The sequence below is a fragment of the Oryzias melastigma genome, linkage group LG16 (genome assembly GCF_002922805.2).
Source record: "Oryzias melastigma strain HK-1 linkage group LG16, ASM292280v2, whole genome shotgun sequence".
Taxonomy (NCBI): domain Eukaryota; kingdom Metazoa; phylum Chordata; class Actinopteri; order Beloniformes; family Adrianichthyidae; genus Oryzias; species Oryzias melastigma.
In genome coordinates this window covers 1,843,631-1,857,582 of record NC_050527.1, presented here as the reverse complement: position 1 = coordinate 1,857,582, position 13,952 = coordinate 1,843,631, and positions in this window count along the sequence as shown.

Genomic DNA, 13,952 nt, shown 5'->3' with positions numbered 1-13,952 from the left:
TGTTAGATGGTGCTCCTGAGAGAGGAAAGGAAATTAGATCCCCTTTTTTCTCTCAATTTGTCTAAGTGGCGGCTGACCACAAGGTTACCATACTGCACCACAAAGCCCAGTGTGTAAAGAGTAGCAGTTTTAACAGCTGAACTGAAATAAAAAGAAAACACATTTCTGAAACCACATGAGAAATATCTTTGGAATAAATTGCATTTTTATATCTATTACTGCAATAATGTAATACTGATGGATATAGATACAAACTTAGATGCAAAAACACAGCAGAATCAATGTAAAATTCTGCCGTTTCACTTTTTAAACCTTCAAAAAAAGTGTTTTTTTAAAGGTTGAGTCATAGCTTTAAACAATGCCCACTGGAAAACCAGACGTGTCGGCTACCAGGGCAGCAACACAATAGACAATCCGCACTCTGTCATGGGTCCTGCCCACTGAAGGATTCCAAATGAAGATGTCATTTGCTGCACAAAAACCAGAGGGAAAAGAATAAATAAAAGAAGAAAATGTTGCCCAAAAGCAAGGCAGTCTTTGAGAATCGTGGCCAGTTAACTCACCTTAAATAGAACAAGGTTACCTTGTGCCATCTAAGCAAATGCTTTTCAAATAATACTTAACTCCCAAACTGTGCAATAGTCATTTTGAACTTGTGGGGAGACAATAAGTGTAACCATGTGGCTTCAGTTCATGCTGGAGGAACCTTTTTTTTTTTTTTTTTTTTTTTTGATAATGTTGTGACCAGACAAGATGCACTTCCCTGAATGAACCATTGTCTCCTGCCTGTGGACCGTCTCAACAACAGCAAGAAAGGATGACAGGATCAAGCAGCAGCTGCACTCATTTTGGAAGACGAGAAAACAAAAGCACGGATTATGGAAGTTCTCCACATCAACAATCATAGGACGGAGGAGAAACAAAGAGTCTTGTCTGGAGGACTGAAATCAGGCTTGAGCTTTGAAGAGAACAAGGGGAGTGTGTGATGTGGTGCTTGAGGATGTGCTTGTTCTTTGGTGGGTCGAGTTGAGGAGGTTGTTGATGTTCTTTTTATGTGGAAACACAATTACAAACAATATGAACCCAATTACAAAAACTAAAAAGCTTGCAGGATTTGATGTGTGTGTGAAGAAGTTTGCATGACAGCCTGCATGAATTTCTTAAGTTCATGACAGGATTGGAGCTTTCTTGACTTATAATTTATCTGCACAGGCAAATTTGGGTTGGATTTAGTGATGTGTAAGCACACTAAAAGCTCTACATAAGATAAATATTATATCTGCAACTTATTTGAAGAAAACTAAAACTTAAATTAAAAAGTTTTACTTTTAGTTCAATATTTTATTGAAAAGTTGAAACTTTTTGACTTGATTTCTCCAATTTGATTAAAGTTAAAACAGATTCATTTTTATCTTTCAATTTTAGAATAAGTCTGTCAATGCTATTGACTGTATATGAGAACTGGACTGAGCGAGTGTGATGTCACACATAGAAAATGGCTTACTTCCAGTTCCAACCAGATGAAGTCCGTTCAGCCATTTTGCAATAGGGACACTGCCATGTTGAAACCAAACTGTGTCAATAAATTGGTCTCATTCAATATTTCTACAGCAATTACTGTCACCAATCAGGAGCTAGTTTGTTGGTAGGCCACACCCCTATCACTGAAAGCATGCTCGAGAGAATTTGTCAATCGAATGTTCGACGCAAGACCACATTCTTTTTTGAGGCATCTGATTGGCAGTTCATGAGACGAATAACTTGCCCTATAAAAGAGAAAAAGGAATGTGAAAAAATATTACAGTAAGCAAGAACATGTTAAAAAAAAGTTATCAGAGCAAGAATGGTTATTATGACTGAGTATTAGCTGTTTATGTCTTATGGTTTATGCTTATGCTTAGCTTAATAGAAGTCTATGGGATTTTGGCTTCTTGGAGCCAGGGGGTACCCCCTATTTGAAACACCAGGGGGGAGATGTCACTCAGTCCAGTTCTCTTATACAGTCGGTGATTGATCACCAGCTGTTAAATGGTACCAAAACAGTAAAAAAAAACTGTATTTAAGATTAACTTGTGTTCATTTTCAGCATGTGGTTGGTTGTTTTTATTCTGACTTTGGTTTTGAAACAGTTTGGAGTTTCTTTATGTATTAACTCTCAAGTTTTATAATCCTAGTCACACCTTCTGAAGGGATATGTTTTTTAAAACCAAAGAAATATGTTGTTCATTTCAAAGCTTTCATTATTACTTATTTGATGGATTTAAATGTGTAATTATTTAACTTATATTCACTAATTAAATGTGACATTTACTTTTCTAGAAATGCTTTCCACTGTCAATGTTTTAGAACAGGTTTGTTCTTTTCTGCACAGATGTCCACATCTTAGTCATGTGTCTTCTTCTTTTCGGTCAATGTCTATTGTGAGTAATTAAGCTGTAGTATGACTGTTGCCGAGAGGAGAATGAGAGATACTGAAACCAACAATGCAGATGACCTGGAGGCAGCAACCAAATCAACCTGGGCTTCCATTACACCTACAGACAGACTGATCGCTGTCAAACATTGATGCAGTAATTTATGCAGAAGGAGGCCCAACCACGAATGGAGCCTAGAAATGAAACGTTTTTCAGATGCCTGATTTGTGCTGAAAACATCACTTTGTTTTTATTGGTCTGATGTGATTTTAAACTATTTTTGAGACTCAAAATTCTGTTTTTTCTACTTTTTATAGGCCAGAAAAAAAATGACATGAAATTAAGAGTTTAAATATTTCAATCAATCTGTAATGTTTTTTTTTTCCTGACAAGAACTATCAAAGGTGCCACTCAAATCATAGTTTGATATGTTGTAAAAGTAGGTGATCTTTCAATAATGATTATGCAGAATCAAGACTCCATTGATATCCCATCATCCCTTTGTTTCATTTCTCTCTCGCTAGCTTACAGCCCCTCACAACCACAAACAAAAATGCGATATTGGAGGTATCCAGCTTAACAGTTCTGAGCCAGTTTGATTGCGGAAAATGAAAACATACGTGGATATATTTGTCAACAAGTGAATGAATCAAAATGAATCGTCACAGCTAAATGTTATTTCCAAGCAGTAATTTTTAACTTACATCAGTTTAAATCTTAATCCTCCATTATGAGAACAATGCAACATGAACATGTTAAAAATGCCAAAAACACTATTTTTATTGGAGTGTGTCTTAAAGTAAAACGAGTTCATGAGGAAATGAAACTGTTACTGCAAAGCCTTTTGGGCTTTGTAAGAAGGTTCTAGTGCATTATATAAGAATATGCAATTTACTATTTTTACCATTTCATGATATTCTAATCATTTGAGATGCACCTGTTGAAGAAGATCTTCAACTTTACATAATCAGACTCCATCAGAGGACTTGCAGCTCATCCCACTAGTTTACTTCTGCATGACAGACCAGCCTCTTGAGGGACTGTCAGTTTGAGGCACTTCATGGTTCAAAACAGCATCAGCTCACTTACCTAACCACTGCATGGAGAAGAGTACACAGATGGATTCCGCCTTACACTAACACACTTGTACAGCATAAACAGACGGATTCAACACGTAAATTTACTTCCATATGTGATGAAAATCTGCAGGCACTGATGGAAGAGGTGCAACAACACAAACTTCTCCTTATCTAATCTGCCTCCTGTGCGCCAGTGTTTTCCTTCTCCTGGACTTTTCCCACTCCTGCTGACACAGCTGCAGAGCAGTCAGGTTAGACTCCCACTCAGACGATCCTCATCTGTACGTGGGTTAGTTTTTGGTCAAACGAAGGAAGCTGAAATCTGGTGTTTTTGCCACATAGGTGTACACGTTCTGTTCTAATACACATTTCTGATGTGGGATTTTCCAGTGTTAACACAAAAGGAAATTTCAAGGGAATGTTTTGCACTGATTCAGTGTTATTGCAGAGTGTACGGCCATTGTTCAGACGGAGGGTCGAATGTTATCAGAAATAAACTCTTCAAAGGAAATGAAGTAACTCCGAAATGACCAAATTTCCACAAAAATATCTTGGAAATTACAGTCAAAATGACTCATGTTAGCATTCCTTCAGTTTCTCGAGGCAAAATCTGCTCTCAGAAAGGTCACTGTGAAGCGTGCAGCAAATCTCTGCTGACTGTGTCGACAAGGGGGTGATTTATGTGTCGGCTTGGCAAATAAGGGCTGATACTATGATGTTTAGGACTCTCAGAGCGTGTTTATGTGTGGGAGCTCTGGACTGTGTCACTCAGTCTCGTTTGAGGGACAAACCTGAGAGGGGGTCTTTGCTTTCTGTTTATAGCCTCGCTGTTTAATGCCTTGTCTTTAGAAATGCCACCAGCTGATAGAAGAAACGCAGGAGGGGTTAAGAATAACAAAACAACAAGATTTTAAGTTGCATTTTTCCTCTGTCTTATCTCTTAGTACCAATATCAGGACAGTAATCTTGTAGAGGTGTCAGCAAACATACAACTACTTGAAACTATTTTAGGATTTCCTGTTCATTCAGAGTGTTTTCATCTCTACAATTCAGAAAGAGATAGCCAAGAAATAGGAAAAGAACACTAATCTTAGGAGGAAAATCACTAGAAAGATGTAAAAGTATCTGTTCATGCAGCAAGTCATTTTTACTTCACATATTTTACAAGATATCAACATACAGAATATCAACATATAGAAACAAACAGTTTTCTAAAATTAAAAATAGGTTGAAATGAACTATTAATGAGCAATTTTTGCTTGTTTCAATCAAATTGTTTGATTTTTTTAGTTTGTATGTATCTAATAGTAGTTCGTTTTGATTTAAATGACAAAAAACTAGTGTAAACAGTGGAATTGACTCCTTTTAGAATAAAATGTGAACAAAATGAGAATACCATCTTAGCACAAAAAATATTTTAAAAATCCTCATAAAATCTAACACTAGCTCTTTTTTTAGAACATAAATCTAAATTATAGTTTCCAAAATAATGACAATGAATGCCAGTAAAACGTGTCAATATTTATTGAACTCTGAAATAAAATCTTTACAATTGAACCTAAAATTACAGTGGAATTTGAGTTTTTTTTTTAGTCTTAAATTAAGTTTTTACTTTGTCAAGAGTATGAAGCAAATGCATTTTTGACTCATTTTAATTATAAATTACCTGTTTCTATATCCTAGAGAAAATAATTCTGGACTTATTTGGAGAAAAGCATGAAAAGTTATAGAACAAAGATAAATGAAAACAACGTAAAACCTAGTCAATTATCTTGATTGTCAAAGAACAAGGTTTAAAATTTTGTAAGTATCGAATAGTTTGTAGTGAACTTACTTATCGTGAAGCACAACAAATAAAAACACTTTGCGGAGAAACAAAACTGCATTGTATGCTGCAGTTTGTTTGTGAAATATTGAGTTATTTCTCCCAGTTCACACACAGCTCATATTCCCCCCAAAAAATGTCAGTCAATATCAGAAAAATCCAAACCAGAGAAATATCTGACCTTCTCTTGGAGTTTTTGGTAGCTCTGGGTTCTAAATGTGATCTATTTTAAAATAAATCTTTTTTGTGTGAACTTGTGAGGCTGGGTCTTTAGGGACTGAATTTCTTTTTTCACATTTGTGAATAAAGTTTAGGTGTATTCAGAATGGGCACATTAGGTTCTCTTAAAGTGAACCAGAGGTTGTTTGCCTCAATAATCCGAAGCAAATGTTCAGTCTGAATACACCCAAGCGGACCCTGGTCTGTGACCAGGGAACCACTCTCAGACATTTGAGTCAAGTGGTTTTGTTTACAAGCTTTGGTTTGAAAAAGAAATGCCCTTTTGACAGTAGTCTCAATACAGACCAAAGCCAAGGTTCAGAACTCGATCCAGAATAAATTAAGCAAGCTCGGTCCAGACTAACGTCCGGTCTGAGTACATCCTCAGTCACATTTGTATTTAGACAAATTTGAGGATAAGGAACCAATCTGGGTTGTTGAACCAGAGCAAAACTCCTGACCTCTGAAGGGAACCTGTAGGTGGTCAGGCTCCATTAACATTGTAAGGGTCCCTGATCTCCAGCAAAGAACTGCTCATTTATTCTCCCACAACATGAGAGGTCTTCTTGATTGATTAGAACTCACTGATGGGTTCCACAGAAAGCTGGGGCATCTCTGTGTTACAGCACACCATGTCAGTGGGAACCAAACTCTTATTTATCACAGATGGAATCTCTTTGATGATCCCTTTCATAATCACACCAAAATACTTGTAAAGATAAATGAAACCCAGATTTTTTTTGATGTACTGATGCAACCCATATGTCTATTGTTTCCCATGTTTAACCAGCGGTGTTTGTTAATTGAGCTTTGCGATTGCTGAGTTGTATTTAAACTCTAGCATGATGAATGAAGCGCACATCTGTGAGAAAAAAAATGTGTTTTCAAAAATGGTTTATTTTATCAAGAGATACATTTATTGCACATTTATTCTTGACTTTCATGTAAGTTTTTTTGTGTTTTTAATTAAAATCAGGGATTGCAGTTTAAGCCATTTTCACACATTAGTCATGATTTGAAAAAAAAAAAAAAAATCTGCTGTTGGTTGTTGTCACGTCGCACAGACCATAAAGCGGTGTCACAGAGCTGTGTGGCCTCCTACATAGTCTGGGTATTGGAATCAGTTGACTAACAGCCGTCCAGATGAAGGCTGCTCCGAAAACACACCTAAATACCTTTTTATTTTAGCAGGCCTTAAGATAACATTTTTCTTTCATTTGCAAAATGTTATGTTTACTTTTTCTTTGAAGTTCCACTCCAATCATCTTTTGATCTATTTCAAAAGCATTCCCAATGGTCTCTTAATTATGATGATGCAGTTTTTAGGCTAAATCAAACAATCTGTGTGATTTTCTAGGACATAGTTTCTGCAGAGCGGCAGGAGTTCATTGGAAACTCGCCTCTGATTTGTGGGCGTGACTACTACTTTCCCTCTCTGTTACTGAGAGATCTCTGTTTACATGGTCTTCTATAACCTTAAAGCCCCTCTGACCCAAAACCTGACATTACTGATGCAACAAAAATGATGAGCAATATTAAAGATTTAGTCATTTACGATAAGATGCATCAGAAGGGAACTAGTGGCCCGGTCAGCATATTATAAAATTACAAATACAATCTTTTTCCAACTAATTTTGTTCCACTTCTCCTGATTTACAACCATTTGAATCAATAAATACTTAGAAATGCAATATTAATCTTAATTTTGTTCATATATATGTTCTCCCTAATCAGAAAGATGCCATGTTCAAAACACCAAAAACATGATTTTCATCAGTGGGTCTTTCATTTTTTTCCCATCTTTTATCCTGTTTTTTATGATATCTTGACAAGCACTTTTTTTCTGTGAAAATTTATATTAAAAAGATTTGGTTTTCACTAGTTTGGTCATTCCCACAGGTTATTCTCTGTATGTTGCAGAAAGGTGTGATGGAAAAGTAAATAAGCTGCTCTGCAGCAGATATTCACATTACACAACAAAAAGGAGTGATGACAGATATTTAATTTAAAAAAAAAAAGACAAATGTACTCTAATCTACAATGCACATTCAAATAACATGCAGGACTTTTAGGAGTAGCAGAGCCTTTTGATGGATTTATCACAGCACTGCACACATTGTCAAACTTCCTCTTTTTGTCATCAACTGCACTCTGGGTAATGATTCCTCTAATGGTCACATAAAGGGTGTGAATGTCTCAGATCCTGGCGCTAAAAGTTCCTGTGTCCATTTGAATGTTTTTTTTTTTTTTATGTTATATTTGGCACGAGAGTACCCTGAGGTTATCCGTGGCTGCGGCCAGACTTCAAGTCCACCACTCAGTCTTGCTGCCATGCAATGTCCATCACGTCAAAGAAATGGAAACGGTGAGCTACCAAAGACTTTGTCAAATCATAGTTAAAGGCTTCCAACTTTACCTCCATGCAGACACATATTTATAGATAATAACATTTTAATTGAGAGCGACCTGGTCGCAGACAAGATGGAGCATATCATCATTGGCCAGAAGCTGAAAATAAGCAACTTCCACAAACACTTACCATAGCCCTAACCCTTCAAAGAGGCAACATCTCTCAAGGTGCAAGGAAAGATGGCCAAATTCTACGGCAAAAAAACATATACAGTTTACTTACATCATATTAAAATAGAATAACAAAGGTGATAAAAATAAATAAATAAAATAGATGGTGAATGGTTACTGGAAGAGGGCCCAGAACCCTTCGCCCTAACCATAACAGTAGCCCTAACCCGGTCCAGAACCCTAACCTGGGGGGCTGTATGGAGTGTGCATTGACCCTGCCCTCTTATGGAGGGTGGGGTCCGAACACTCGTTCTCTTAACCCCAGGGGGGTGGGCTCTAACCCTAACCACTCCCCCTGTGTGGAAAAAATTAATAATTGATTTAGAATGGGCCTACCACTATTCTCATCAAAGAAGAATTTAACTTCATTTTATTTCACTCATCTTCCTGGGATGGGGGGGTCCTGGGATCCTGCTCCTGGGGGGGCTGTATGGAGTGTGCATTGACCCTACCCTCTTATGGAGGGTGGGATCCGAACACTTGTTTTCCTAACCCAAAAGTGTTCAGAATTTTAGTAAAATCATTTTTTAAAGCTTTTTAGACCCATTTTTGAGGGACATAGAGGCTGCCTGTACTTTTGGTATTCATAAACTTTATAGCTTTTGAAATATTGAGCAAAATATGCCCCCATAGGAAGTAAATGAGAAATTTTTCAAATCCTTCAAAAATGTTTTGCACTTTAAAACCATGGTTTACAGTTATTTTTATATTTGCATTATGCTAGCTAATTTTTGGTTATTTGGCAACTACTGAGGTATTTTAATGCCAATTTTACATTATATTTTAGCAACATGCTAATGATTTTTAGCTAATTTATTATCTGCCTAGGTTGTTATGCTACTTTTGAGTTCAGCTAATATTTTAGCAATAGGCTAATGTTTTTTGACAAATTTTGCTGAAGATTTTTAGGTTATTTTGGAGTTGAGGTAGTATTTTAGCAATGTGCTACCTTTTTAGGTTTTTTGGGCTAATTTAGTTTACCTTATTTTTAAGCTACACACAGCATGTTTTAGCAAAATTGGCATCTATTGAGGATTTTTACACATTTTTTTCAGAAATTTAGGCCAACTTCAGCAGTTTTAATTTGGGATAAAGATAAGTCTTTTTTTTCTTCTGGAGTACCATAACAATCCTAAAAAGTAAGGTTCAAACATGACTGTGTGAGAACTGTGACACATAGAACTCTTGCTTCCAGATTCACAAGCTAACACAAACCATTTGTCTGGGTGGGGACATCTTTCAAATGGCTGTAAATTTGGTTGCCTGGGGACACAAACTCATTAGAGAGAAGCATTCTTTCAAAGGAATTAATACCACATAAAACTGTAAATTAACATACAGTGTTTAAGAAAGGTTGTTGTGTCAAATCAAGGCTTTCCAAATGGGGGAGGGAGGAAAATACATGAAAGAGCCATACGTCTGAGCTTTCTGGCTTTAACTTGTGGTTTTATTGTCACTTGGACGCTGTTCAAGCTGTAACCACTACTGGTCACAGATGCCGCTTGCCTGTTTTGGTCCTTGTCAAACAGGCGACAACTCCTTTGGCACCTGGGTGCAAAAGCCTGGGGCCTGACAACAAACTGCTGCACTCCAGCCCTCATTAATTGGCGCGCCGTGTGCTTAACACATGGTCGATTCAAACAGTTACGGGCATCCATTATAAGAAAAAAAAACAGCCTTCTGTGACAGTGCCACATGCTTTGAATAATGTCGCAATGCTTGCTCACTGCTTTCTTCGCAAATAGTTATTTGAGCTCTGCTCAAAATCTTCTCAACCTCTCTTAATACCCATTGCACTTAATTTGCTGTGTTGTTGTTTGTATTGTCCTTCTGTGTTTAAACAGTGTACTTTTTTTACTTGTGTCTACACATTGCAAGAGTGTGCGAGTGTTGAGTTATTTTTATTTTTTTGTTACCAATGACCTCTCCCCCCTCTTGTAAACCATCTACACCCACGCTAATTAAAGCACGCTGATTACGACAGCGCCTCGTCAGCTTTGAACTGTATGCGTGTATTTCTGTTGTCTGTTTGGTCTTGTTTGTGTTGTACTGGAATTAGTATCATGTGCCATTACACATATGCGCAAAACTTTATCGAAATTCTAGAAATGTTAAAAAAGTACAATTTTGCAATTACACTGTTTCCAAATTTCTGCTACAACAGTAGCGCTCATCATCATCTATCAAAAGAGACGCTGACGTCTTATTTAGAGCAGCAAGCTAGATGGAGGTGGCTACAGATGAAGTGATTTTGGGAAATCGTGATTGGTGATTTTACAGAGGAACGGTGGATCCAACAATTCCACATGACACGCTCAGCTTTTGATGAGCTGTGTGATGCTGTGGGACTTCTAGTGGTACCCGCTAAATGTGATATCTGGTTGTTGGTCGCATCCCGTGACTGTCACAGATGGGAAGACAGCTGATTCCAGTTGCACCAGGTTTATTCAAACCTACAGACCTAACAGACCTAAATCAGAGTAAATGTCCAGGCAAAAGGTCGGGGCAGGCGGCAAGGGGCAGAGTCAGGAACAAAGCAGAGCCAGATAATGGGTGATCTGTGAATGCTAACAGAAAGACACAGGCAAACCTTCGCACGGAGCGTGGGCTGAGCAGTGCTTAAATGTCCTGTGGCTGATGAGCTGACTAGAATCAGGTGTGGAGCCATCCAAACACTGTGCACTGGGGCTGATGGGAGATTGAGTGTGGTCAATACTCAGGTGATGGCTCCCGCTGATTACCAAAGGGGAGACAGAGCGTTGACTCCTGACAGAGACTCATTTAATTTGAATAAGTGTTTCTATTGCAGTTTTTTGAAATATGTCAGTTTTGATACACCTCGAAAACCACCTCCTCTAAGTGCAAATACTTTTTTGCTTAATGAGATTTTTTTTTTTTAAATCGCTGTGTTTCCATGAGGCAAATTTACTATCACAAATATAATTTGTGCAATTTCATAGTCAACAAAAACGTAGCAACTCAAAGCTGAGCAACAACAACCTGAATCTTGAATCTTCTCGATGTAAGACCCCCCATCAGTCGCAGACAAGACCCCCGCTCATGTCCCTACTCGGTGCAGCCACTTAGTTTCATGTTTAGGGACAAGCAAGGTGTTGACAATCACTAGTTTACCCACATCCGACCTCCTCTGTTCAAAAGAGCATCTGTTCTGCTTAAGTAAGATCAGAAAAAAAACTAACACATGTCTCTACAAGTTTACCCCCCCTTCCAAATGCTAAAAGACTTGTGTTTCCTGTGGAGGGACAAAGAAAGACCAGAGTCAACCCTGAGGGAACAATGAGGGGGGTCTTTAAAGACAAATTATTGTCCTCAACACCTCTGCCGCAGGACAGGTAAAGCGATCTGTGACTTCCTGCTGTTTGAGGAAATCACGAACTGTTGGAGCAAAGAGACAACATCCTTTTAACGGTTCACTTTAAAAAAAGAAAAGTTGTACTTGTACAACTATTTAGTAAAGTTTAGCTCTGCAAACAGGTTTTAGCTTGTTAAGCGGTACATAGGAGTCACCTGTCATAAATATATATGGAAAATAGTGCAGTTTCTATTGTATATGCAGTACAATATAAAAGGGGTGTGGCCTGTTCAGGATGTTAAACTATTCCATTATATTACTAACTACTGTTGATATTTATTTTTTATCTCATCTTTATTTTTTACAAGAGAGAAAGTTTTTTGGTTCTGTTTTCCTTCTGCTCTCAAACAGGAATATGGATAGTGGTTTAATTCCCACAAACTAGCAAATTCTGTTCACATTTCTACTTAAACATCGAATTTATCTAACTTTTCAAAGTTTAGTGTATTGTATTTTAGTATCTGTAGGGTTTTTTTTAGGTTGTATACAAACTGGAAAAGTCAGTTGGCCCTTAGATTGCAGAATATCTTTGGCTAAAAACTTTTATGCATTTAATGTTCCAAGAATATTTTTATAGAAATTATTTTGTTGATATTAGGAAAAGTTTAGACTTTAAAATGTATGTTAATTTTGTGGTATCAAATGTGTCGTAAAGAAAGAAGATCAGTATAAGAAAAAGTATCTTGAGCGACATAAATAACAATATTGATCAACAAAATCTAAAGTAAATTTAGAAAAGAACATTCTTTAAAACTTTTTAATGACAAAGTCATATTTAAATTCTTCAAATACCTCAACTTTTCTGTTAAATGTACCTGCAGGTGTTAAGTTTCCTGCAGCTATATGACCCACACAGAAACCACTCTTTACCGTTATTTGTGTTGGTTTTGGTGGTTTTCATGGAGATCACTCCTAAACCTTCCTGCAGAATTCTTTTCATGCCACCCACTTCTTCTTAAATAAAGTTCATTAAGTTACAGTTTTCTTTCCCCAAAGAATTCCAGATCAACCCGAACATACCCAGAGAGTGTTTCCCTATTGCTGTTATTCCACAAATATTGATCTTTCATGTGAGGAAATATTGTTCATATTGCATTCCTGACATTCACCCCGCACGTGTTTTGGCTGAACATTTAGGGAACGAGAAGAAGATGGGAGCTAACAGCAGATGTTTGTCTTCTTCTGCACGGGGATTTACACTTTGGAGGATTCTGGGAAGAATCAGTCAAAGAGGTGGCATGTTGAGGTGTAAACAGCACAAGTTCTCGTGTGTGTGTCCTGACAACTGGTCTGGCACCGGGTCAGCTCTTCTGACACTCTCAGGACGTTGTCGACAATTGTGGTCATTAAAGCAAAACCACTGAAGGCATGGAGTTCTTCCACGCAGCGTAAAATCCAAACAAAAGGAGTCATAAGTGACAGGAGAGGACTGGAGGTCAGCTTGGAGGTCAGAATAAACAGAGATGGAGGCTGGAGTGTGAGGATGCAGGTCAACGACAGCATCGGGGAATCAAGTGTCCACCATAGAGAGCAAACTGGAAGAATTTTGAGTCAGATGCCAGGAAAACAAACATGGATACTTTAGAATGGAGCAGGAAGCAGCGTATTTTCTACATCTAAAATAAGGTATTCTTCAAATATCATACATTATTCTAAGCCCTGATTCATGATTTGAATAAAGAAACGCAATTTAAAACTTATTTTTCTTAATTTATGTCCTCCGTCATCAGAAAAATGCCACAAGAACATATTCAAAACACCATTTTCATCGGAGTGTGTCTTTAGCTGCTAAATACTTGAGTGTTCATTTTCACACACCGACATCAATCATTTCAAAGGGAGCAAAAAAAACACTCAAATGTTTTCAAAGCTAGTGAAATAAACAATGGAAAGAGAGTAGTTAATCTTTGGGAGGATTTCCTGCAGGTTGAGCTGCTGCTACCGTCCAGTTTATTTGTGAGGATTTAATGAGAACAGATTTCTTTTCTCCTGAACTTTTTTCTATGAGGCTCCCACTTTCTTGTTAGTGCTGCGAATGCATTCAAGTATAATTGATATGAACTATCACTGAATGTTCTTGATCTATTGTCAACAAATGGTACACTATTGCATTTTCTGCATGTCTGTCTCATGCCGGCTCTCCACAGAAGCGTTAGCTGTAATGACTCCAGCAGAAAACCTGCTGTGAAGGACGTGCGTTAACAGTAACAGGAAAATAAAGTTCCTGACCAAGCTGTCTGCACCACATCCCGAAGGGCCCTGGATTCATTTCAGATAGTTACACAATGCTGCTTTTTTCTACAATGATGATTGAGCACAATTATCATTTGGTGGCAAAAAATATAGATAATATTTTACATTTAATTTTAAGACCCACTCCAAAGAAAAGTTTGTTTTAAGCGTTTTAGTAGCTTTTTTCTTATGATAGAGGACATATATATGATTAAAAGTGCATTTCTGAG